Here is a 27,583-nt window from a genome sequence, read left to right on the forward strand (position 1 = left end):
TTTTTTAAATAAGGACAAGGTACCAGCCTCAAGAAGTATTTATCATCGTTCTGACTATTTGCTGATTGGGTGAAACAAAAAAAGAAACTTGGAGCTGATGTAAGGTACAGGAAGCTAGGTGCTTGATTCTAAACTGTTGGTGCATAAAGGGTAGAACAAAGTATTGCTTTACTTCTACTCAGTTTTGTCTGATGCAGAGAGTAACTTCAGGCTAAAATAGCAAATGGTGGTACCTCCCATTCCTTAATCTAGAAGAAAAAAAAATCTTAAAAAACAGGTTGTAAAACATCTTTTCAGTGTACAGTACCCCACAGCAATCCTTGAGCATCACTGTTTTCTTCTCTTAATAATCACCATGCAACATTTTGTGCGGAAGCAATATAGCACACTGCTTTTAAAGAGATATTTCCCAGTGCCTGATCTTAAAGAAAGGTTTTTAAACATGTAGCTGGACACTGGTAAGTAATGTCTAAACATCAAGATTTCCCAGAGAATTTGTAACCCAAGTGAAAAGCAACAAGATTTTTTACTGCTTTCTTAAAGAAAAAGAGTATTTCTGGGAATTTCTTTTTTTCCTTTGAAACTCTTAGCTTTGGGAGTTTATTCTAGTACATGAAGTTAAAATGGGTTAATTGTCTTAGAGATAATACTGCCATTCTTTTTGTTTAATTTTTCCTCTTCTTGTAGCAATAAACCCTTTCACCAAACTACATTCTATCATAACTATGTTGGGTTTACCACCACAGAATTTTGACTGCATAGTGTCGACAAAATCGCTGATCACAATAAATATTTCAAATTTTGCCAACACCTTCAACATTTCCCTTCAGTTTCTTTTTTTTTACTCAGAACCCAACTTCTTAGTCAGCAGCAAAAGCCTAGCCTAGTACCAAATTGTTTAGTCAGTTGTGAAGTAAATTGTGCTAACAAGTTGCTTTTTATGCAATGCAATAAATATGGCTGACAACATTTTCCAGTTCAGAGAGTTCTCTTTGAAGCCACTCTATGATCTTCTGCCTGCACTAGGTTTTAGTGTTTTCAGAAACATCATCACCACTGCAGTTCTGTATGTTGTAGCCTACCATTTGTCTTCAACCACAAAAATGACTTCCACATCCATTTATATTTATATGCCATAATATTCATTATATTTTGTGTAGTCTTGCAAGAAAAACTTCTTGAATAGCTCATGTAATCAGAATTTGAAATGCTACCTCTGCAAATGAATTTATGCCATTGAGAGCACCACGGCTGTAAACTTTTCATCTTAGTATTATGCACAATGATAGAGTGGCTTTGAAGTCCCCTATTAGAACATCTGTGGATAAATGTGGCACAACATTAGCATGTGCCTTAAAACACGAAAAAGCTCAAGTTCAAGGAAATACAATAATTTTACAAAAAACGTATTTCTTAGAAGCTATGTGTTGGGGTTTTTTTAACATTATCATTACTTAATGAGCTATTGCACATGAATGTGTATGTCTGTGGGTTCTTTATTTAATTACATTATTTTGGCATATCTAATGGATCAGGTAAGCGACACTTTATGATTTTATAGATTTTAAATATTAAATGCTCTCTTTGTGCAAAGGGAGCAAAAATTACCCAATTGATTAAAGAGACGCTGGTAAATCATCACAGACAGTGAAATGGATTATTCAGCCGTCTGTGAGAGGTATTACAGTATTGTTCTATGTTACACCAAACATATTTCAAACACAGGGTTTTGCAAAGCCTTTAATGACAACAGTACCCCACTGAAGTTATCCATGTCAGGTAAATTTTTTTACTTTAATGAAGACCAGCCAATTAATTGGCACACTTTTAAAAGGTGTGAAGAAAAAGAAATTAAGATTTCAAGGCAGATGTAGAATTTGCACTAAGTAAGCAACTTTTAATGTCTGTACTACAGTGCTGCTAGCTTCATGGTAATCTTAAAAACAAATCTTTTAGATCTGTCAGAAACTTATCTCTTAATTTCTTTTCTGTGAAACCTGAAAAAAACCTGCTTTGCATGGCAAGCTCCAATTCCTTCTTTCATATACGTTAAAGCATGGATGATTTGCAAAAAAAATTAATACAGAATAGATCAACTAAATTAGTTGTGTACAGGACAGAAAAAAATAGAGCGCTTTAAAAAAGCTCTTACAAATATTCTGTAACAATCAGAAAAACAGGAAAAAAAAGAAAAACATATTGATGATTTTTAATTTTACTCCAAGCAGATGATTAGTGGTTACTTTTTAAATAAAAAATAATTGAAGTATGCTGTTGCACACTGACAAATGGCAAAATCTGAATTAAAAAAGTCTCATCATAGATATCTAAGTCAAAATAGGAACATGAACATCAGTGCAAATTTTAGGGTGTTAAACTGTCAAAAACTGCAGTCTGGGATGCATTTCAACTCCAGACCAAGACAGCCACAGTCAGGTTTTTAAAGGATGTAGCTGAATCTCACGCTTAGAGTCTTCACTTGAGCACAGCTTTTGGGCGAATTTCTTTAGGTTATAGGTGTAGAATTTTAATTTCTGCCCTTCTATATAGCTTTTCATAGGGTATGGCTACAGATCTGATTTTAGTAACGCAGTTTAGTAGGTATCACAGAAACCCATACTACTGTCTCTAGAAGTCTCCAGCTCAAATTCCCAGTGTCAGCCAAAATAAGGACTTATATGTCTAAAATTGTGCAATGAATACATATAGAAGCTTACATGTATGCCTTGGCTTTGCAAATTTATGTCACTTTTTGCAAATCTATTCTGTCAGCAAAGCTAAAGGTGCAATTGAAGGGAAACAACTTACTCTGGTTCCCTTAACTACTGAAAAAGCATTCAAAACTTTCTTCACCAACATACAGAATGTACTGCCACTTTACAACTTACTTTTAATCCAGCAAAGTAATTTAAGGAGATTTAAGGAATATTATTAGAGACAAAACCAGGGTACTTACAGAAATGCTACTCATTCACACCTGTGACTTCTTTGCACTACTCAAACAGAAGATTACATCCAGCTTTACTACATCACATCAATATCCTACCTCACCTTCCTAAAACATTATTAAAAATACTTGCCGGCAACTCCATCTCTTTCAGAACAGAGCATCCTCAGCTTGAACAAGCTCACTGGTTGATTATGGTAATCTGCCACAGGCTGAGAGCAGTTAGTACATCTCAAGTCATTAAATTTTATTTACCATACGGTTTGAATTTTATTTTTACATTTCTTATTAGCCATAAATAAATTTTTCAAGTTCACCACAAAGGAAAAAAAAGAGCATGGATTAAAAAACATCTGTAGTTTATCTATATGGAATACATTAAAGGAAACACATACATAGTGTAATAGCAGTTGCAGCATTCTTGGCTAGGCATTAATCTAATTCAAGGATCAAGCTTTTAACTACCCAGAAGATCACATAGAAAAAGTGGAACATACAAACTGCAAATTAATCATATAATTTATTAAACATACTAAAGTATAATGGTCCTCTTTCAAGATGTACATCAGAAGCCAGATTTGGGTACCCTCATTTTCGTTACATAAATACTCACTCCATAAAAGTCACTTAATAGTAGTCATGTATTGACCTATCAGACAAAATTATTCAGAATGTACCTACTCAGCATTCACAGTCCCTTGGTAGACACAAATTTGCAGCAATGTAAAGCCATAGCTGTAGAAAATACGGAGCAGAGACACCAAGAAACAATATCAAACTTAATTTGATCCCTTGTAGCTGTGCTACTTGGGTAACAAAAGATTATCAGCATCATTCTGCAGTCTCTTCACTCCATATTGCACTTGTAACACACAGGCAGAGTATGTCCCAGCCTAATCATTCCAGGATGAGGTTTGGTGTTTGCAGTCGCAATGCTGACAAAGCCTGATCATAATGAGACTTCACAGTATTAAAAAGTAATAATAAAGAGAAACACACTGTTTACACAAAAGTTTGCCTTTTTTTCTCCCTATGTTTTGCATTCTTTTTATTAGATAAAATAAGTTGAGTTTCAGCAATATTCCCTCAGCCTAGGATAGAATACCTTCTCCTTAACATGCCAAATATTTTAGCTTATTGTTTCTTCAAGTGTGTGTAGAACTTGGGTCAAATTTGCTCGAGATTAAGACACCTAAATGTAGATATCTAGATAAGAATATGTATATATAGTCACTCACAGTAATCAGTGGAGATCCACGGTTCAATTCAGTTGTTTGGACACGGACTTTTAGTGCCATCTGGAACGTATTGGGGTGTCCAAGATTACAAACCCAGCAGGTAGAGCAGGGAGTTTACAGGTGTTCCCAATCTTCTCGGTGGCAGCTGGAGGCCAAGTGAGGTACTGTATGCATCTCAAATGGCATTAAGTGCCATGTATAAGTAACTGAATCCCACCCTAGAAGCAGTAAAATGGAAACCGGTAGAAGTGACCGACTTGAGAAACAGTCCAAGGGAGCTGCACAAGCACAGGCCATTAGCATCATCTGAAGTACTGTTGGTTAGCCTTCCTGGCTACTGACATTGAGATACCATGTGCATCCACCTCGCTTTCACAGGGAGGAAACCTGCACAGGAGGCCAGACAGGACCCCAGCACAGTCTTAATGAAGGGATACCAGGGACAGTGAGGGATCTGGGAGCCCGTAACTCACTCCAACTGGCATGTACAGCCTGGGCACCAGTAAAAGAACCCACAGAACCTGCATCGTCATCATATGCACCCTCTGCAGCACACGTTACGGTATGTTCTGGTAAACATAGTATGTTATACATATTATGGATACGTCTTCTAGGGACTATTGCTATGAGAACATTCACAATACAATTCTAAAATGATCTCTGCACATTTATTTGGGAGAAAAAATTTATATTGTCAGAATGATACCTAAAGGATGATGCAGATCTACTCTGAACATTTATATAACGTATATCCTCTTTTTTTGTAAATTCATAGGGCGGACATTAAGGAAATAACTGTAATCTTCGACGATGCAGATAGAGACGAAAAAATAATATTAAATTCCAGCTATGAAATGAAAGCATATGTGTAAGTAATCAAGCAGAATATGAGTAGCACGTTGTTCAAAGTTGTTAAGATTTGTATATACATGCAGGAACGTGCTGGCAATATGCTCAGAAACAATGAATTTTCTGTCTGACAAAAATATTGTAAAAGGAATATCTGTGGAAATACTGTTTTAAAAATCACTTAGGAGTCTAAACTTACAGACTGTAATAACAGAAGAATGAAGACATGAAATAACAGATCACTAAACAGATTCAATAGAATTTAGTAGACATATTTTTGTATTTAAATCTTGTTTTGAGCCCTTTACAAATAATACAAGGTTAACCAAGAGTAACATAAAAAACTGGAACAACTGAAAAAATGCAGCTTTTCTTAACTACCTCTCAGCAAAACAGAATTTGTCTTCATTATTTTATTTTTTTCCTAGAATAGCATAACTAAATCATAGTATTCTGTATTGCCATTAGGAATGCATGGAATAAATAGATAATTTGGGAAAAAAACTCAAATGTGGTATTCAAGTCCTCTATGTGTATTCTCTACAAGATAGTGTCTTATTTTATGATAAAGACAAAATCTGTTTCATCATTTCTAGGTTCCCAACATACACTTTAAAAACAACAGGAAAACCTACCCTGTTCTTTCTGTATAATCTAGAGAGAACATTTTCAGAGACAGAGACACAATTCAAAATCTGATTTACTGTGTTCAAAACTTTCCTTTTTTTTTTTAAGTAAATTTTAATCCGGTCTTGTGAAAAAGAAAAAATTTCAGAGTTTTTTTTTATTTGGTAGCTTTGAAAAATTGGTGAAAGGACATTTGTTCTGCCTTGTAGCGTTGGACTAAAGATTTTTATTTTTTTTTTCCCCTGGCATTTGTCCAAATAGAGGTGATCTTACGAAACTGCATGAAGTTTTGCAATACCATTTAAATTGCCAGTGATTTTTCAAAGACCATCTACTATTCAAACTTTTGGAGGTCTATATTAAATTGTCTGGTTGGTAATTGACCTCCAACACAGAATTATGCAGTTCTCTTTCAATTTTTGTCTTTTGTTCACACAATGACGTACTTTACAAACCTCAGTCAAACAGATCTGCGAGCAAGGAAGCTGTAGTAAGTTGAAATCACTGTGAATCTAACAGATTACACACTGACACAAGAGAAAGAGGAAAAAAAAATACATGCAAATTTTTGCCTCCTTATTTTGAGACTTAACCCAGCATTTACTGATACCTGTGTGAATCTTTCCATAGTCTTCTGAGACTTTGAAAGAAAGTTTATTATTTGGTATTTACAGTATTCATAGTATGCTGGTACCCAGGACTCACATTTTCACAATCACATGAAATCTAATTTCTCTCACTCACTTTTGAAACCAGGGGAAATACCCACAAAATTAGATGCAGTTTCTTATGAGTGAGGATGTCAGAATCTTAACCTTAGTATTTTACAAGTTAAAAGCTCTACTGTTTTTCTTTGCTTCTTTTTTTCTATTATTATTCTGTAAATAAAATGGAAGAGCATGTGATGGCCTTGTAAGTAGACATACAAGGATAAATATCCTATTCAGAATATAAGAATGAGAAACTAAATTGTAAAATTATAATCTGTCTAAACTAGCTATTACCTACAGCCAATGTGAGCTTGACAAGAACCAATGTCTCTTAGATGAGTAGAATCTTAAACACTGTTTAATTCAGACTTATGAATTAATAGATAAGTTATTAACTTTTTGTCTTCTGGTGAATTTGCTATTACACTATAGAAATGTCATTCTGCTAGAAATGCCATTTACCATTCAAAATTTGGGTAACTCGAATAGTGTATTCTCAGAAGAATATTGAACAGTATTTTTATGTGTATTAACTTTCTAACAAGTGTTTAATCTCTCCTATTATCACTACTTCTACCAAATATGCAAAACAATGATTAGGAGTGGAGTATTTACCAATAACAGGTATGAGAAAGGAGATAAAACCAAGAAGGAAACCACTTTGGCATTTAAATTTCCTATTGTGATTGGACGTATGCTTCAGAAAAGCTAGACCACTAATCTGTTCATCCTATACACTTTTATTTCCTTGTAACTAATTGCCTTGAACAACTTTGCTAGTGGTAAATGTTAATTAAATAGTGATGGCTCCATAACCAACTTCTTCAGTCTTCACATATATCTCTTTTTGTAAGATACGTTGCTCTCCATAAATTCTAAGTTTCCCCAAGAAACTCAAACTGGAAAGTATTGTATTGAATCCAGAATGCTGTAGACCATGTTTAAATTGCTTTACCACTTCAAAGGGCTTGTGTTTCTACCTCCCATTTCCTAGGAGCTTACCCAGCTATCAGGCATTCAGGCTTAGTGGGATAGCTGATTGACTATACTGGTTTTGGCTGGGATAGAGTTAATTTTCTTCATAGTAGCTTGTATTGTGCTATGTTTCGGATTTGTGATGAAAATAGTGTTGATACCACACCAATGTTTTAGCTGTTTCAGTACAGCACTTACACAGAGTCAAGGCCTTTACTGTTTCTCGTGCTATTCTGCCAGCGAGTAGGCTGGGAGTGCACAAGAAATTGGGAGGGGACACAGCTGGGACAGCTGACCCCAACTGACCATAGGGATATTGCAGACCATATGACATCACGCTCAGCAATAAAAGCTGGGTGGGAAGAAGAAGGAAGCATGAAATCTGTCTTCCCAGGAAATCAGTATGTGTGACGGAGCCCTGGTTTCTTGGAGATGGCTGAACACCTGCCTGCCAATGGAAAGTGGTGATAAATCCCTCGTTTTGCTTTGCTTGTGTGTGCAGCTGTTGCTTTACCTGTTAAAATGTCTTTATCTCAACTCACAAGCTGTCTTGCTTTTACCCTTCTGATTCTCTCCCTCATCCCACTGGCGGAAAGTGAGCAAGCAGCTCTGTGGTGCTTAGTGGTTGACTGAGGTTAAAACACAATATTCACATTGTGTACAAGTGATGATTTATTGAACTAAAAGGTGACTGAAATGAAATGCAAGACTGCTACTTTCACCAAGAGTATGGGCTATGCATCTCTATGGAGAACTGCATCTAGGTTTCTGTCCCCTCTCCCAAGACTGTTGATGAAGTTTGTGAAGCGTTTACTAGGCATAGAGAGTTCAATTTGGTGCTTCTCACACAGTGAGTGTAGCACAGTGGCAACAGAAGGCCTTAGAGCCTCCAGAAAAGATGAAGCCTTCTGTGAAGACAGTTGATTGAATGCATCAGACTGTGTATCTGCTCTGTTACAGTTTAAGATAAACATTTTCAAACTAATTTTAAATATTTTTAGATTAAAAACACCAGTTATTTACGTTTGATATTAAATGACATCAGGAGAGAAAGTGAGATATTTGGCAGGAAAGATTAGCCTACACAGTGCCAGAAACTTGGAGTGATGTCTTACGGGTGCCAGAAAAGAAAATCAGAGAAGGACAACACAAAATGCCTCTGTTTTGCAGTAAGAAGTGAGCTGGCATCTTGCTGGACACTTTTTTCTGCTTCAGAGAGCTGGCACACAGCAAATGTTCTTTTAGGTGTCCAGCAGACCAGCAGACATTGGCACATAGATATTAGTAAACTAAGCAGAACAAGGAACAATTCTCTGGACCTGAGGCCAAGTGGCATGGCTCAGCCACCTCTGCACAGCATAGCACTTGGCTACAGATCTTTTCTAGGCCTTACGTGGTGCACTGCTAGCAAGGAGACCTCATTGTTGCTTTTTATCTATTTTTATCAGTTCAAAATCTCTGGAAAAACTTCTATGGCTGACTCTGAGATTACATGACACATACACTGAAGATCTGCGACATAACATAACAGTATGTGGGGGAGTTTGAGGATTCAAAACCTGCTGAGATAGTACTAGAGAGCTAAATAGAGCAGAGGGACCCAAACATAGATCAGTGTTGTACCTAATGCCTTTGGAAGTGTTCCTTGGCATCTACTCTCTCCAATCTGTGCTCAGACAGAATTTGAGAGAACAATATTTGACACAGCCAAAACTGTACCAGTGATGACAGCAAGAATTAGGTAGTCAAAACAATCACAAGTTGGTGCTGAAGACCATCCTCCAGCCCAATTTTAACTTTTTTAACAGGGACATATTCAGCAAGAGTTTGGTTGAAGTTACAAAAAGAAGCCGGTGAGAGCTGCCCTATTTCAACTAGGAAAGATAATAAAGTTCTCATGCCAAAGTTAATACAGTTCTTGCCAATCTAGTAAAGTTTTTAGGCTAAACCAAAGGCTTGATACTATTCATAGGACATAACCAAAGGACAGATTGAATACACAGAGGCAGATAATGCAGGCATCAGCACGCTGGCCTTTCCTCATAGCATGTAAGTGCATAGTTGTTTCAATGCAAAGAGGTCCCACAGGTCCAAGATATTCTCTTCCCCTCATTCTCATGATATCCTCATCAGGTATCCTCAACCTTGCACCCTTTTTTTTTGTGCACTCTGTGTATGAAAAGAGTTTGGTCAGGGTTACAGACACAGACCACCCTCTATGAGTCTGGTAAATTTCACCCATATAAATCCATGCAGTGGTGAAACAAAAGTAAGGTGCAAAATTTTTTAGGGAAACTGCAATCTCCATCTGGATTTACAGCAATTGTGGGCATTAACTGGATGTTCCCTTCACTACAAACCAAATGGATAGAACTTAATGTACCTTCTATACAGATTCTAACATGCAGTGTGACAAGAGATCTTTTGAGCTTCCAAAGCTTATAGGACTGACACAACAAATTCAAAAAGAGCTGATCTACAGCTCTAACATATGTTGACTCACCACATGCTAAGCTGACAGCTGCAGTAGCAATTGCCTTTGATTTTAGTTGCTCTGTTGGGTTTTTTGGGAGATGAGAGATCAGATGATACATAATATCATTACTAGTTTTTTACCCCTCTTAAAAGTTCACCCTTATTTTTCAAATCTTAATGTACAGATTCTAAAAGCACTCTTTATCGCTATCCAGGTCTTTATCACAAAATGCTTTTCCCTCTGCAGTAACTTTGTGATTTGAAAAAGTAAGTCTTTGCATCAGCCCAGCTTAAAGTAATATGCAAAATTTTTTCTTATTTAGTGTTGCCAGAAGACTTCTCATTGTTAGCTTCTTACCTCAGACTTCTTAGAATATCTTCCTGTAACATCTGTCTGCTTTACCTCAGCTTGCTTTTCAACTTTAGCAAGTATTTCTTATTACAGGTTTTTTATTACATATTTCAATAAGTTTGGCCCCATTAACTAGAATGGCTTCCTTTTCAGCTGAGCAACACCACACCTATCGATTTCTTCTTTAAGTTTCTATTATCCTCTTTCATAAGTTATAACATTTACTTTCTTTTGTCTATATTCATACACAGTTGCTCTGGACTGAGCGTCGTCTTTGCATTTTTTCCTCCTCTGACAAAGAACTACACATTTCGTTTTCATTTTCATATACATTCTTTAAGCACGACTAGTGTTGGCATTTAGCACGAGCATACAGGAACAATTAATTATAAACAGTCAAGCTGCTTTGCCAAAGGACAGGAATTGCTCAAGTAAACCAGAGGAACAGACTATGAGGGCAACTAGTACTGCATAAGCAGGTCATCTGTACTATTGCTTGAGATTGCTTGTATTAAATCAAACTGCTGGCATTTTGGAACAAGCTATTTGACCTTCCACTTTTTCTGCTGTAGCCTCAAAGAAGATGAAATCCACTCACTACCCAGCACTCCAACTATGCCTACCAATACCTGAGTGCTTAGAAGTACATCACGTGTCCCAAAAGTCAAAAAAGTCACTTCCATTTAATAAATACCAATATGAGCTGTAACTTTTCACAGAAAACATACATACTGTCTTTCAGAACATCCCTCCACCTCACCTTCTTCATTCTTTATCATTCTAGATTCCTCATCAAGATGTTGAATCCTGATCTGGTCTCGTTTCTTCTAACCATCTTTCCCATCCATTGACAGCAGTGCCTCTATGGGCCTTCTTATTTTGATTCCAATAAAATGTAAGAGTTTCAGCTTAAAATGTCAGAATTGTGATTTTACTTTTTCAGACTATTTTAACTATGCTCTTTCTCCTATACATAGACTGGTTTTCTTTCTTTCCTTTTTTAACCAGGTTATTTCTTTTCATTGTTTCTTCAGAGTACAGAGAGATAGAACTGTTAGAGCACATATTGTGCTCGGACAAAGTATATTCAGACTTTTCAGTTAAGTGGCTTATATGTAGGGGAAAAAAAAAAAAAAGGTAAGATAAGAAAACCAAGGACAAGGAATGGGAGTGCATACTAAGTGGCCTTGCATCACATAAGAGAGAAGACGTCTCCAAAGCCTGCAGAGTGATACTCTAGAGGAGTATTAAAGTAAACAAGAGGAGACTGCACAACAGTAGAGTGCACAAATGGCATGAGTAGATAGAAATAAAAAGAAATTAATGTTCTTCTAAAAGAGACTGAATTATAAGTGCTATTCATTTTTCTAGTTATCTCTGAAGAGAGCTTACTGGAAAGGAAATATAACAGTAGGGAGCAGAGAGGGTAATGTAAGCACTAAGGCTGTTAGAGTAACTGTTCAGACAGTTAAGAGAAAAGTCTGCATAGGAAAAAAATGTGAGGTTGATCTATTCTAGTGGTAGCAAAATTCTGAAAGCCATTGAAATTACTCTGACCTTAGTCAGGGCTGTTATGTACTAACACCAGAAAGTTACAGAAAAAACTTCTTAAATATTATTAAATGTTTTCAAAGTATTTACACTCATTTTTTAACAAATAGGTGTGCACTAAATATTGCAAAGGAATAAACCAAGATTACAGTGTATAGATACGTACAACACACATGCTTCTGCCTTCAGATGCACCAAATTTCTAGAAGTCCACTTTTAAAAGATACAGCTGCCGTTTTGTGGGTGACAGGGATGTAACATCTTAAAGAGAGAACACAGGGAATAAGTGCACACAATATTAAATGCATTTGCAGTCTCATTTGATCTCAGGCCTCAAGGATGCGGTAAGGAAGAGAGTGGGTGACTGAATACTTGCCCTCATCCCATGCATCTGGTACCTTACCATTTGAAGAAGACAGACTTATTAGGTATGTCCAAGCTCCCCAGTGGAGTCTTCCTCTTACTGATGTCTACTGGTCTGTCTTTGTATCAACCCCTCAGTGCTGGGGAAGGAAGTAGCACAAGTTTTCACCTGGAAAAGCCTCCATCATCATCAGATTTGTAAGGCACATTTCACTCGTGTGAGAACATATTGACTATCTACCACTGTAGTGGTAATAAAACAGCAAGGGATGATTCTAAGCAAAGGGGCATCAACTGATTTGTACCCATATTGCTTAACTTTAGATCCCTGTAGGCAAGTTTCATCTTGGAAAGAGCCAGCCCGGCCCAGAGCCAGGAAGTAAACTGTCATTCAAGCAGCAAGGGCAGTCATGAGTTGACTCCTGACCCCTCTTTATCTAGTAACACCCACACACTCTGTGGAGGGCAGACCAGAGATGTAACTATTTGCCTTATTAACAGTTCATGTAACTAAAGAACGCTTGTAAACAATCTCTTTAATGTTTCAGCTGTGCTGTATCAGTGCCTTTCTCTCCCCTTAAAACCATAGCCCCACAATAGCTGCTCTTTCTAGGATTAAACCATGTGTTTTTCCTTCCTTTCAGTGTACACCAGTTTACAAGTCAAGTTTTTTCAGACCTATATCACTTCAATGAATTTGTAACTAGTAGAAAAGGAGACTAGAGGATCTATATCTGAAGATACTGAAAAATAAGTTGAATCAAACTAGAGAAAGCTGAAGAACTGGGTCCCTACACTACCCCTGTCAGAGTTGTGTAATAATAGATATTAGAGTACAGAATTATAGTGACTTTGAAAATTTAAAGTGTAAATACATAGCTGAAACATAAAACTCTTTCCTATGATAGAACAAAAGAAAGTGTAGAAACAGACTTTGTTTTTATGAGCTTCATCCGGAATTTAAAATGGATACAAAAAATCTAACATAGTACAGCACTAAAGTAATCTACAAGCAGAGCATCAGTACCCAAAGGAATGAAGTTGACTATACTGAAAAGAGAGTATCAGGCTTAATAAGTCAATATGATCAATATTTAAAGACACAGAGCTTTAGTTATTTAGTTATTCCTAGAAAAAGGCTTTCTAAATTTTATCTGCAGTTCATCAACATCCTTGACAAAACTATAATTCAAGCTAAAGTATTTTCCAACAAAATATTCTCTCTGAACTAATATATATTTGTGTATACAATGCAAAGGGCAATTGTCTCCACTCTTTTCGGATCCAGTTCCCTGTAACACATGATTAATGATCTAAAGCACTGACCAAGATTCAGAATCTTGTTTTATAAATTCAACTTGAATGTTTTAAGGTAATACTGTTTATATTCCAAGCACTCAATAAAAAGATGAATTATTACCTATCATTATAAAGATATGAGCTTACAAAAATGTTTATTTTTCATGATATAACTGAAACTGTAACCAGTCAGTCATTTCACTGTGGATTGTAAGCAAAGCTTCAATTTCATTTATAACAATGATCCTATGAACTTCAAAAAGATTCTTTTGTATAAAAATATGCATAAGCATAAATATTTTTAGGATTGAGGACTGAGTCTGTGTTTTTTTCATAATGATTTTCCTTCTCTTTTTGTTTTACTCTTTGCTTAGTTGTGATGACTAATACGATGTTTTAACAGGTATCTTTGCTAATCTTTTTTATATTTGCTAGCACCAAAAATATATACATATATATGTATAAATGCAAGGTTCTAACTTGACAAGAAAGTGGAATTCTGCAAAATCTTTAAAAAGTCATGGATTTTACTACCTGTCCATGGAAAATATGAAAGAAAAACAATTAAATTACATCTCTATCCCAGATGAAAGTTGGGGGAGAGGAAAAGAATTTCATACACACTATTAAACAGATTTCATCACTGCAGGTTTAATGAAAGATGCACCACACTGAACCCTAGCATTTCATTACTTACAAAAAAACCCATATGCTTACACAAGGAAAATCAGTGAAACAGGACTATAAGACAGCCAATAATGCTGCAGCTTTAAAAAGGCTAGAAGAATAAAATTATTTTTGTTCACTTCAGTTATATGTACATAATAATGGGTTATAGCAATATTTTATTAATATATACTTTAAAAGAATTCATTTTCCAAACTGATAAAGACAGTGACTGTTTTCTATCAAGAGTGAAAATAGAATAAAATAAGAAATACATAGACCAAACAAAAGCACCAGAAACATCAGCTAGTACTTAGACAATATATTGCTGGAAAAAAAAAAAATAATTTTGTTGGCTGCAAAGCAGCTTCTTGAATAGAAAACTCAGTTAAGGATATCTGTGAGATAGGAGCTGGACTTATTATACCTGTTGTGAGGAATTTCTTTGTCTGTTTTTTCCAATGCAGAGCGTAGAATATACAGGCAGAAACTGCCTATGTTTTTTTCTACTCTTAAACAAGTATTTGGTAAAATTCTTATTTTAAATAAAACTAATCATTCTCCACCTGAGGATTTGAAATTTCTTCTGTGCTTTATGCTTTAGCTGGCATCTGTAGCAGGTAAGTCCATAGAAGAAAAATTTTCAGGATGCTAGAAAAATCTGTTGAAAATTATACCAAATAGTGGTCATGCCATGGAAAGAATGTACAACTAAAATCTTTATGCTTAAAAAATGAAAATGAATTTATCAAGAGCAAGTAAATAACAGAGATTCAGAGAGATAACGGGCTGTCATTAACGTGTAACAGTAATGGGGAGACATTTAATCTCTTTGCCTCTGTGCATAAGATATCCAGTCTGAATATTCTCAGACGTAACTACTATATCAAACTTACTAAAGGTACAACACTAATAAAAAATAAAACCAACTAAGAAGTCTGAAATGGTGACAAGACAAAAACAAGAGAGACAAAATAGTTCAATTTGGTGACTTTTCAAACAACAACATACGGAACCATGATATAATATTAGATTACACTGGATTGCATTTGATTGTTATTAAAAATTAAAATTTAAACATTTATACAGGAATGGTAAATGCATCATAATTTTATCTCGTTATGTTAGAATATTAATATTTTAAAAACTTTGAATATGTGATCTTTGTGAAAGTACCTGGAAAGTTGAGATGTGGAAATCAAATATGCAGGGTAGTTCCCATAATGGCTGTTTTGTTACGTAATGCAAGTAACGGCATTTCATATCTAGAGAAATATATCCTCACAAAACATCTGTTCAATAACCTGAGAACGGTACAGTATAAGAAAATGAAATCCAGATAATTAGAAGCTAAACTTCCTTTTGAATAAACTGAAAGATTATCAAAGAGTTTTTAGCACCTCTAAATCTTATCTTGCCACCAAATAATCAATACTATCTCACTAAATCTTTTTAAGCACCCTAGATCACTAAAAGTCTCAACCTACAGTGCTGGCTTAGGTACAATCTGTGTCAGAACAAGTATGTAAGTTTGCATTCTTCTTCAGCAGCTTTGTTCAGCAGCTGTGATTTTGTCACTCTTCTGATTCAAATCCAAGATACATTACAAAAATAAAAATAACATTTTTAGGCATAAGAAATAATTTTCTCCTGTGCTTTATTACCATTATTTTATTAAGTATTTTTGATAAATCTTTCTTATATCTTGATTGTCAGCCACTCTATAGCCGTGATGTTCCTTGGATTTCTCTGGCTATTCATTCTCACACTTTCTCTTGACCCTATAACTTTATGTTGTTGCAGAGGCATCCTTGAAGCAGGCAGAGCAGTCATTCAAAACACTCCAACCAACCAAAGCAAACCACAAGCCCAGATGCCAGGAGGAGTCACAAAACAGAGCAACTCTTCAAGATGAAGATTTATTCCAACCAAAAACTAGCCAATACTCTGACCAACCAAAGTAAATCACAAGTTCTGATGTCAGGCGGGGATATAATACTACACAACTTGATTTGAGAATTCCTACATTTTGCAAATACTATTTTCAGCAAGATGATCCAAAATGTACACACACTCACTTATAAGGGGGAAAATCCTCCCACTCAAGGGTACCCAGAAAATAGAATCACTCATGCCAAAGGGGCGAGGGTTCACTCAAGGATCTGTCCAGCAGTATTCATTCACCAAAGGTGTGAGGGGAGAGGGTGCTGAACCCTGGGGAGTTTCCTCAGGCAACATCCTGACTCAAGAGGAAGAGTCGCCGGCTGCAGACCCACTGCTCCGAGGAGGACGGGCTCCAACCGGCTCTCGGTGGGGCCCCATTTATACCCAAGTCAACTCTGACCTGTGGTCAGTTCTAATTAGCTGGGGGCAAGCGTGCAAAAAAGCAAGGTAAACAAAGTGATCAGGTTTTAGCAGATGGAAAAGCCCAACATTTTTCTTTGGCAAGGCCCAGTTGTTGTCATGTCTTTGGCAAGGCCCTTGTCTTTGTCAGGGCGGGTGCACCTGTCACAATGTTTATGGGAGACTTTGCAGTCATTTGACAAACTATCATGACTGTCTATCCATTACGAAAAATAAATAATCAGAATAATCAATTGCTAATTGTGTCAAAAATTTGGGTCCTTAGTCATTGACACTTCACCTGGAACAGGCAGTTCTTTCCACCTGCTAGTAAAGTCTTTCGGTTTACCCGCTACTTCATACATTAGACTGGCAATTTTTCTGCTTTTCTATACTTAGGAATTAATAGCAATTTACATTTTATATGATCTTGTTCCTTGACTAAAGCTTTATGCCTGTAAATTTTATCCCTATTTTCAGATTCTTTGGATTCTTTGTTACATTTGGTAATGTATCTGACTTCATAATCTGAAGAAAATTGCAGAAAGTTGTCAGGACATTCCTTCCTCCTCTGGGAATGTGGGAGAACAATCATGCTCAATTGAACTGATTCTCTCAAAATTGCACAGGGCGGTTTCCAGAGAGAAATCAAATGCAAGTTCCTCAACTATCCTAAAGATTCCTCCTAAACTAATAAGACAAACCGGCATAGAAATTTGCCCCCATTTGATCTGCAATTTCTGTAGCTAGATAAACCACTATATTCCTGTATTTTGTTCAATGAACTCATGACTTTCCCTCATTCTTGCCTGCTTTCTCCTCTCATCTTCTGTCTTTTGGCCCTTATCAGTCTTGAATCCTGTTTTGCACAATGTTTCAGCTCAACTGAAGAGCTGGAAGGTGGCTCCTTCCATACTAATTTATAATCCAGTACTGAACGCACTGTCAGGGAAGACGTGCCTTCAGATACTTTCATGCTGAGAAGAGCACTGAATTCAACATTTCAGTTCTTACCTTCTCCAAATTTCTAAGTAAATTAAGTAATCTGGACTTTTATTAAAGAGCTAAGTAAGAACATTATCAGAAACCTGTCTTAAAAGAGGAGATTGAAGTTATTACTCAGATAAGAATAAATATGTTCTTGAGTGCAACAAACAGTTCCAGACCTGAATCCAGTCTCACATGGCTCTTAACTCAGTGGTAGTTAGGTAGCTAAGAGAGGAAGATGATTTCAAAAATGCCTTTATCTTCACATTTTTATTGGCTGCCATAGCAATCTGCTATTTATAACACTTCTACCAAAAGGCTGGGGAGGGTGCAGCTGAATATCTATGGTCTTTGCTGGCTCTGGGTATTGGGCTTTCTCTTTAAGATGAAGATATCTATTCTTCCACTTTTTTTTTTTTTCTCATTTATATCAAAAAGTTCTTTGAGGCATAAGCAGTTTCTTTAAAAAACACAAAGCCCAGCAAGAACCACAATATCTGTCAGGGCTTATACATGCTGTTATACACCATTTTCTTAACATTAATTGTAACCAGTCCATGAGGCACAGTCGTTGACTGATGAAATTAATGGTCAGTTGCTGGCTGATGTTAAGTGAAGCAGCATGATTCATATATATCTATCCAGCTACAATACTAATGAATCACAGGTCACAGCTGCGTTGCTTCTACATGCTTAACAAAAATGTATTGTTAGCAGGGCAACAGGGGGGTGTAAGGGATGGCTGCTTTTACTACCTGCCTCTACGTGAGGACAGCCAGGGTACCTAAGAGCAGTAAATTGGTCTCTTTCCTCCTTCCAACAAATCTCTTTTTAGCAATGGTACTTGAAGATAGCCCGCTGAACTAATTTTCTGAGTCTCGATCTTCTGTCATTTCCTCCACTGGTCTCCATCTGCACAGAGGACTGGCTATAATTTTGCTGGGAGCAGCTCTCCACTTCTGCAAAGATGGGCTGTGGCAGCACGGTTAAATAAAACACTTACTTTTCTTCAGGATTTTTAGTGCTCAATTCTGTTTCTTATGAAACAAATAACATCAAGACATGCCTATAGTGATTCTGAGCACTGGGCTAGAAAGTTTCACTTGCTTATTTTCAAGGGTAAGTGTCAGTCCTTTTTGATTTTCTCCCCCATTAGCTTCCTTATTCCTTATGACACATTTCATGCTTGCCACTTTAATAGGAAAATATTATTGCCATGTTTCATATTATCCATTTCTTTTTTACAAATCTTGACTTTATTCACAAATAAACACTTTTCTACCACTTTCACCCTTCAAGCCAGTCTTGAAGGAATTGACCTGTGCCTCTGGTATTAAATTCACGTAATCCAGTTGTTAATTTACCAAGATCCTCTTAAAAGTAGTCAAGCTGCTGGCTCCTAGTACTTTTAGCTGAAGGCTGTTCTAGAACTTCATTCTTCTCACAATCAGAATCTTTCTAATCTCCACTCTAAACATATTAAACAGCAATTTTCAGCCCTGTTTCTAAGCCATCGTTTAAGTAAGTTTTCCCCCTCCCCAGTACACCTCATATATAGAGAGAGCAGTCAGTCTTCTTTTCAAGCTCCTCTAAACAAGATATGTTCTTTGAATGACTACTTCTTAGATCAACACTCCATTCTCCTATACCATTCTAGCAATCCTTCCCTATACCTTTTCCAGTAATGCTTCTTTTCTAAGGATTTATGACCAAACTCATACAGATGCAGTTGCATCCTATGTTCTAGACTTCCTCAGAAATATCAGTAATACATCAATTCCATTGGTAATACTTTTCCTGATGACATTCGTCTCCTACAAATGTTCTCTCATTCACATCTGGTCTTACTACTCCTAGATTCCAGTAGAGGTGAGCTTTGCTTGCTCTGCAGTCTTGGTTCCCAACTAAAGCGATCAAATAGTAATTTGGAAAAATCTATGGTCCTAATCTGAACTTTGCAAGTAAACCAGTTCATGGTTGTGGAGTCAGTCTGATAAGAAATCAGAATATATTTCAGCACATACTTATTTGAAGGTTATGGTACATAATGTTAGAAGCAATAACAAATATCAAATGGTAAATTTATGTTTTTCTTTTTTTTTTCCTGTGGAAAGCTGCAATCAAAAGATAAACCTAAAGCAAAAATGTAAGTACACATCTTTCTTCTATATGACAACCTCCGCTTCCTGAAAAGATCACATGGGATCACAGCATGATCTAGTCAAGTTCAATCAATCTTAACAATTAATACAGAAAGAGTTACCAACATTACCTGTTTAATTTTTATTAGGTATTCCTGGAATTTCTGTGTGGAAGGTAAACTTTTTCAGGGGAAAGGGTCATTAATAACATAAACAACTTTCAAATACATTTTAAGGTTTTGTTTTTAAACTCCAGTGAACACAGTTAAGGAAGTAATTATTGCTGCTTAACTATCTGTTTCCTGATGATGAACAGTTGGTGGCATCAATTATTTAGTAAATTTCACATTTTTTTAACTTGTTAAAAGATTCCAGAAAGAGTGTTGATGGATTGAGCAAGAAGCATGTACACTATAATTTTTCACTATATTATAATAAAGCGAATGTTTTCTAAATGTCACAGTCTAAATTTCATGGGGCATGAAATCTACTTTTGAAATGAAATTTAAAGCCCTTTTCTAAATAAGAAGTCTAATCGTATAGTCAAAACCACTTTATTTTTCCTGACATTATTAACCTTGGAGGGCTGCCTGTAAGATGATAACACTATCTGACATATTAAAACTGAACTTACTTTTATATAATTATGTGACAGAATATTTAAAATAGATAAGGTTCCAAAAAATATTAATGTGCATTTAGCAGTATTTTCATTTACTAATAATAAGTCTAACTGCCCTTCACTTTAATGTGTTAATGTTAACAAATACTAACAGATTACTTCTAAAGAAATCTATTTTTGGACTAATCATAGTGCTTAATGTCAAAAAAGATAAAACTTTGCAGTAATCTCAAGGAAGCTCAACATTAAATATACTCACTCGCTATTGAATCTGTAATACATGTTGCATTTTCTGTTTGCAAAGAAAAAGAGAACAAAGATTTTTATCACACTCTAAATAGTTGTAAAAGCTCTCATATTTATATAGCAATCCATAATTAATTTATTCATTATTGTGACACCTAAAACCAGTCTTTTTTTAAATCAATTTTGAAAGAAACCTATAAACAGAACTGAAGGTTTTCACAGGCTTCAACTCTGCATTCTAAAACCTGAATGAAGAAAAAAAAATAAGAAACCCATAAAACACTTATTAAAAAAGCAATATCTCTTTGGAAGCTATCAGATGTTGATAAGAATAAAAAAAATATTTTGCCTTTTCTTTTTTTTTTTCTTTTGAACATTAGACTTGCTGCTATTGCCCTTTCAACAGTTTGTTGTATAAGTAAAACAGTAAGATAGACAGATGTATAAAAATAAGGATTACTTTTTATGTCAGCATAGTATTCTCCCTTGATGCAGAACAAATACTGAATTAGGGGATTCCATATTATTTAATACCTTACTTTACCATAAAGCAGACATATATTCAAGGATAAGGCAACTTGAGAAAATAAGTATGAAATATCAACTGTGTTCCCAGCTGGTTTTAGTGGAAAAGTATTGGAAAGTTAGCAACTTTTCTCACAGGTATCAATAAAAGGTACTTCCAGTTACAGAAACCAGATGTTTAATTGGAAAGGAAGAATAAATCTGACGGTTTAGAAACCAGGATGAAATTTAGAAAACCAGAAAACCTGGATTTGACTTCTGAATTCAGCCCTCCTCTCTTTCTACTCATATACTTGTTAATTTAATCATGATCTAGTCTCCAGTGAATTCTAGCAAAGCATCTCAAGAACTAGCCCTGAATCAAGTCCTTCATATTCTGGCTGAGAGAACTGTGCTTTGTTTGTCCCTTTAGACTTGCAAATCTTCTGTTTATCATTTTTTGCAGGTAAAGCATCTTCCACAGTTTTATCCAAGATAAAGCTGCACTCAAATCAGTCTTTTGGAACAGGTGCAGCATTCAAAAAAAGCTGCTACTACCAAATGGTTTGTGTCTCAGGTATCTCTTACCTTGGGTGTAGTGGGATCCATCCTCATCAAAAGTTGATAGCCCTCAGTAAAATCCTGTTGAGTTTCATTTCCCTCTCAGGCTAAGGGCAGATGGCACATGCTAGCACCAATGCCAGCACCACGACACATCATGAGAGGAAGTACATAGCAGCACAGAGAGCCTAGACCTCAGCTTGGATTCCCCTGCCTACCCCCAAAGTCACAGACGTGGCTATGCAACGACATGGGCTGAGCATGAAAAACAGTGAATTGCTTGGTCCTGCTACCCATTTTATCCTGTGATTTCATGCAGAGGTGACTTTTAAGACTTTATTCTGTAACTGTGTGCTTTGACCCTCTTTTTATAATGAAATTATTGAATAACAGATTTTTGGTGCCGAAAAAAAACAAGTTCAGTGACAGCATTACTGAGTTCCAATGCTTTTGTGCACCTGTGTTGTAGACCCCAGTGCTGTTGAGTGCTGACTGTCCCCGAGTGCACAGAAATGGGCATGTGGCAGCCTAGACTGAGTATGAAAAGAAGCAAACAGTAGAAAGCAGCAACGTCCTTTAAACTTGAGGAAGGTCATTTTAGGGGATTAAATATCTTCCTTCAGTTAGTACTGTCATAACTTATATGTTATACTGTTTTTGTTATGTAGAATACTGTTCTCTCAAACTTTCAGTGTCTTATAATTAAGCACATGCGTGCACACACACACACACGCTTACCACCAAATATTCCTTTGAGATCCCCACTAGATACCAAGCACTTGAGCCACTGCCACTTGCAGACATCCATTTGCAGTTACTAGCCCTACAGGAGGAGTGTTCACGTGATCCCTTGTACCATCTTAAGTTTCTGGTGTCTTCAGATATCTAACTCTAGAAGCACTCAAGGACAGCTTCAGCATAACTAACTTCAGATTTGAAAAAGTTGCATTCACATCTGATGCCAGAGGCTCCATTGCTGGGAGAAAGACACACTTCTAAGCAATTCAAGGGACCTACACTAAACACTCCTTAGGAAAGGTTCACCCTCAGTAGGTATATATCTTTCTTATTTGGGTGACAGGGGAGTCTAGGCTGACTAGCTCATATTCAAGCAACTGACTTTCAGGTGCTTAAATGAGGACAGACAAAGCCAATCCCATTCATTTATGGCTTTAATTGGCACTATGAATTGCTACAATAGAAGCACCTAAGTGTGTTTCTAAGAAATGTTCCTTTCCTATCATTAAGAATCTTAGAGACAAGGGTGATAACATCCATTAAAGACAAAAATTTTATCTAATATCCTCAAAGATTTCTTATTTGAATTTAAGATTCAAAGCCTGTGCAGACACAGGACAACATTTTCAACTGCCATATAAGGTAATAAAAAACAGCAAGGCATAGGGTTAGGCATAATATCTGGCTGAATGCTGTAAAACCTGCAGGAAATGTAAAGTTGTTGCAACTGTGATACATGCTAAAATTGCATGTGGCATGCCACAGGATATCTGGAAAGTACAGTAGCCAAAAATGTTTTAAAGATGTCAGATCACAGAAAGTACATTCCCATTTTAATGGAAGTATTTTCAAATTACAGTGCTGTCTCACTGTTGTGAATATAAAGCTGTGACTTCCTTTGGTTTTCTAAGCACTTCATGCAGATTTTCTACATGATACTTGTGAGACATAAAGGTTTTCTGAGACTAGCCCTATCACAGAAGCTTCAGCTGAGTTTTCATGCACGGTAAAAACAAGTATTCGTTTGAGCAACACTGACTTTCATCACATTTATTATCTGTTGTCTTTTCTGCTGCAATCAATAAAGTGAATGTCTATGCAAATGAAACATTTTCAGTGCTGTGCTGAGACATATGTCTTGCAGGAGGTCACTGTACGAGCTTTACCCATCTGATACAGACTGCAGCATTTTGCTGTTGAAATGTAAGGTGTCTTAAACTCTTACTTTCCCTGACCATGCTGTTGAATAAAGAAATAAAATTAAAGCAACCCATACTTTGTCATAGTCCAGAAAATTATTTTATTTTGGTCTCAGAAATAATAGATTATTTCTAACCTGGTGTAAAAATAATCACTAAAAACTGCAATTGCCCATTTTCAGGGGCCTGGTGGAAATGAAAAAGGAAACAAAGGGAGACAGGCATTGCAAAGGAAACAAATAAACAGAAGATCAAACTTGAAATTTCCTTAAATCTTCAGAGGACTTTCTGAAGAACAGAGACAGGAAACATTTGTTGAGTTACGTTTAATAAGATATGGCTCCATTTGCTCTCTTATGTTATAAGGAGTCAGAAAAACAACTTATTTATAACTTGATCAATCATATATCTATGATCAACATGTGATGCTTTCATTAGGCGTGGTTTATATGTAAAATCCTAAGTTAGTAATGTTTTACACTGTGCTTCGGAATACAAGTTAACCCATAGGTGTTAATATTACAGGTTAAATAATTTTTCCATGCTCTTTGTGAACACAAAATATCCAACAGAAGTCACTAATTTGACAAATAACCACAATGAGCTAGATCCTCCACAGTCTCATTCAGTTCCAATGAATTTGTACTGTAGCACTTGAAGACATGATTAGAACCTTTCCAGGTGGTTTTTTTCCAATATTTCTTGTTCTTCTCTGTCATCTGATTAATAGTTTGATTGCTGAAAACTGTTAGATCTTGTACCAGTGAACCTTTATAGCTAGTCAAACTAAAGTCATATTCCTAAATTAATGTGGTTTAAAGTGACTAAAATAGAAAAAAGTTAATAATTATGGCCTATATTCTGCAACAATGCAGAAAAGACAGAACTAAAACTCTACTAAAGCCAGAGTGACTTGCATTTTTGAAATCATGGCCTTAGTCAGCTAAAATTAAAGAATTAATTTCATACCACCTAAAAGTAGGCCTGCAGCTTTATATGTTTCACATCTGTTTATACTGAAAGAGAGACATAGTCTATTGCTGTGTGTCTTTATAGAGCCTGGCAAAATGAGACTGTGAGCTGGGGACTCCAAATGTTCTTGAAATGTTTTTCAACATATCGTTGATCATAATCATTGATGATAATAATAACAGACAATAATTGATGCCAGTGGGATCACTATACCTGTAAGAACTGAGAAAAGCATTACAACCTGGTCTTGTAATTTATAACTATAATTATGACAATGATAATGATAATCAATAACAACAACTAACGGTAATAATAACCAAAATGTTATCTCTAGATGTAAAGAAATTCTATAAATATGTTTGCTGAGACTTAAAATAAAACTTGATGCCTAAGAAGACTTGTGTGCTGTAAAGTCTGCAGCAGCTGCTTAAAATTTAATGGATGTAAATACCAAGAACTTAAGGGTCCCCTTACCACTATTATCATAATTTACATGCCAATTGAGGGAAATAAGCTGTCACCTGAAAACCCTTATAAAGCACCATTACAGCTTTCAAACTGAAAAATACTCTGCAGGCACATATGTGTAGCTCTTCTGACTTGTATCTTGCAAAAAATTACATCTTGTCCCAGAAGAAAGTGAAGGCAGTTTCTCTCCAATATTGGGATTTCACTTAAGCATGTCCCTTCCTTCTTGAATAAAGCCCAGAATTTAGAATAAGTTCATTGAAATTCTAGTTTTATATACCTGCTGAAAGCCCAGAAAGACTTTAAATTCTTGAGACTGCTGCTTCTCATAGTAATGATGATCTTGATGTGAATGCATCAGCTAAGAGCACTATGTAAAAAAAATGGCTTATTTTCTTCCCCTTCTCGGACATTTCTTATCTGTTTCTTAGTGGACTGAACACCCAAAACCAGGACTGAATACTGTTTAATAATAGCCATAATTAAAAAAAAAATATTAATACATTTGGCTCAGATTCTTTCCACCTAACTTCAGGCTCCTAAATGTACATGGGTGTGAATGGGATTGCTCCATGCTGCTTCTGTTGTCAGCAGAGAGGAATTACTATAGGCCAATTCAGGTTTTAGTTGGCCTGAGTTGTCTTCTGGAAGTGTCTCTCTCTATTGACCGTAGAAAGATCATGCACCCCTAACACCCAAAGGTTAGTTGTCTGAATTCAGGTAGGCCAATTCAGGGTCTTAGTGAACAGAGTTTATTGAATCGAAGTTTAAATATGACTACTTTTGAATAACTAGGTATTTAGAACAACAAATTTAGATATAGACAAGTAAAACCAAACATTTTTTATTTAAAATATCCCCCTAAATCCTTTGTGAATCTTTAGTGTCATTTTGATAATTAAGGACTGTTTTCTGAAGAGAGTGAAAACAATCAGAAACCCAGGCCAGTCAACAGCAACTAGTGACAAAAGGGACATATCCTCTTTCTAGCCCAGATTCTGCACTCCTGTTTCTGTTCCTGCACTGTATCAGATTAATCTTTAATTCAAAACATACAGAACGTTCCCAGAGCAGGCTGGAGCCTTGTCTCACCTTGCCCAGCAGAAAGGTCTGACTACAAGGCCACAGCTCTTCTTGCATTCTCTCTCAGTGGTCCATGGCCTACATTTTATTTCTGTCACTAGAATAGCTCCCATCAGGACAGGGAAAAAATATCCCCATCTCATCCTTGCAGTACCCTGTATTTTCTATGACAGTGTGAAGAATATAAGAAGCTTACCACTCTCTGCATCCACTACTTAATTTTTAGAACAGCATTTTTCTCTTGGTGATTCTGATCACCCTGTAATATTCCCACCTCTTCCCATCTCCTATACACACACACACTGGGTGAAACAGTTTTATTGTTCACACAGCATTTGAAAAACTTATCTTCAAAGTCGATCTTCGTTTTTCCTTCTTGTTCGTATAACTGCCTTTCATTGTTTCAAACAACAGTTGGATGAGCATATTTTGGTTTTCTTTATGATTTAAATAAGTAATGTGTCTTTCTGAAAATACACAAGCAACAACTCTTATTCAGACTCATGATCAGATCCTGGGATGTGGATTATATGTGACTTTCAAGTCATGTCTACTGTTGAAATCATCTCAACTGAAATATGTAAGAGCAAGCCCACAGTCCATTGTGAACTGCAGAGAAAGCAAGGAGTTGGGCCGTTTGGGCTCACTCTGCCCTTAAATGTAAGACAAAGACTTACTAGCTGCTATTTAGACAAATACACACTGCTGAATTGACTATACTAAGTAGACACCCACTCGCTGTAATTGTCCTGCCCAGCAGAACAGCAATGCATAATATGTCTAAAAAAAAAAAAAAACAAAGTAAAACAAACCAAAAAACCTATGCAAATATCTGAAGCACTTTCCAAGACCTAATTCAGAATAATAGGCCAAGATATTTTCAGCTTCACTGCATAATTATCTTCTTGCTTGAAGGATGACCATGAACAAAATACATTCAAGAATTTAAATACAGTGAGCAGAATTAAATTAGCATGACTTGCAGAGTCAAAGCAGATGGACTAGATCTACAGGAATCTCAGTATTTAATTTGAAATAAATTGCATAATTCCAATTTATTTTCACAAGCTCAAATTAGTGCTGGCAGTAACATTTTAATATATGAATACAAATGGAGACACAGTTAAGCATAGGGCCCAAATGGAGCCAGGTAAATAAAAAATGAGAAACCATTGCATAGTAATCCAAAGCAAAAGAAGTAGAGTGCAGATTTAAATAATGCACCACAATATTAATATGTATTTAAATAAGAAAAAAATGCAGTCCAAGGACTGGATTAAATCCTTTCTCTTTGGGGGCAAGCATTAATGCACTTGCATTTGATTTTGTTTATTGTCAGAAATTTTCCCTGTCTGGGAGGCAACTAAAATCAGCAAAATTTTTTTTAAATGTCACTAATATTTTTGGCCCATATTTTGATTCATCATTACTGAAAAGTGTTAGTGGCTGAAGACTACATTCTGTTAGCTTAGTAAAAGACTGGATTATGTTTGAGTTTTAATGAAACCTAGAATTCATAATTCACAAAAGGAAAAAGATGTTACTTCTACCCTTTTTTAAGACAAATCTAAGGCCAGATTTTTACAAGTCTCATAAAAGATGCTGAAATGGAAATCTAGACTACAATTATTATTTTATTTTCTTCTCAAGGCCATTTTATGGTTTGC

The sequence above is a fragment of the Leptosomus discolor genome, chromosome 1, assembly GCF_034619465.1.
Source record: "Leptosomus discolor isolate bLepDis1 chromosome 1, bLepDis1.hap2, whole genome shotgun sequence".
Classification (NCBI taxonomy): Eukaryota; Metazoa; Chordata; class Aves; order Leptosomiformes; family Leptosomidae; genus Leptosomus; species Leptosomus discolor.